We start from the raw sequence: 1,285 nt of genomic DNA, 5'->3' as shown, positions 1-1,285 counted from the left end.
TGTGTGAGATCGCCCATGGTCGGCCGACATGATCGTGTTAGTTCGATGGGTGATTATAGCGACCTTGAGATAGGTGAGGATGAGGTCGGAATTGTCAGAATCGCAGGTCGGCATTTTGAGCCGAGATCGATCGTGGGCGGCAATCACATGGAATCTCTGAGATCTGCGGTCGCAAGTTCCGACGAGGGTAANGATTAAGGTAAGCTTTTTTATGTTAGAGCGCTCCCCCTCCTTCTAGCGCCAGGTCGGCATGTCGCTGCGAGGTATTCGTGAATTTTAAAAGACTAGCTCAAGCGACATCGGCGAGTTCGTCATGAATTTTTTGGGTTAGTTCTAGGANCGGCTCATAATTGGAGGTGGCAAGGTTGACTATACAAGTATATTGGAGGCGTATTGGGAGATATGAGCGAGAGAGGTCAGCAGGATATTCTCCAAAGAACAAAACCTAGCCGCCGCTCGTCGCTTCTTTGCCGATAGTCGGTCGGCAGGATATTCCGTTGACCGTCGATCGAGATGACCTAATGGTGGTTGGCGGTCTCCCTGGTTCAGCCCGCGACCATAAGAAATAAATCTGAGGTCGGCATAGGGCCACGAGGGCGGAGAGAACTCTACAACGGGGGTTGGCGCGGGCTGCACGCGGATCTTCCTTGGAACAAGATCGAGAGGTTGAGGTTGGCGAGGATGGCCATCATGAGGTCGTCCCCAATCTCGGCTTGGGCGGCGACCGCTCTCGAGGTTGGTCTCGAGGTTCGTTGGGTGGAGATGGCTCATGGGAGCGAGAGGGGAGGTCGGTATAATGAGTGTGATTCTCGCTTGGTTGGGAGCGAGGTAAAGGTCGGCTTTGCGACCATGAGGTGAGATAGGCAAAGGGATGGTGAGCTCGAGAGTGAAGGCATGAACGCTGGTTTTGGTCATCGTGAGATCGACACCTCTCGTGAGATTGGTACGTTTCGTAAGATCGGTTTCTCTTGCGAGGCTGCCCGTGGTGATGCTTTGTCAATCGGAGGGCGGAGCGACCAAGAATCTGCCGATCTGGATTCGGCTAGCTTTGAGACCGATCGGGAGGATGTGGAGCTGAGCGGTGATGTCGGCTTTGGTTGTCGCGAGCTTGGCGACACCTCTCGTGAGGTCGGCACTTCTCACGGTGATGCTTTCGACGGTATCGATATTGATATTAGGGAATAGTGGAGTTTTGGTTTCAGCATCAAAAGGTTTGACCGACGATCGTGATTTTGACGACATTCTTGAGTTTGGTGAAAAGTGGTGGTTTCATGGATCTTTCTTT

This window comes from Camelina sativa, chromosome 19, assembly GCF_000633955.1.
Source record: "Camelina sativa cultivar DH55 chromosome 19, Cs, whole genome shotgun sequence".
NCBI classification, from domain to species: domain Eukaryota; kingdom Viridiplantae; phylum Streptophyta; class Magnoliopsida; order Brassicales; family Brassicaceae; genus Camelina; species Camelina sativa.
Note: the sequence above shows the minus strand (reverse complement) of the source record.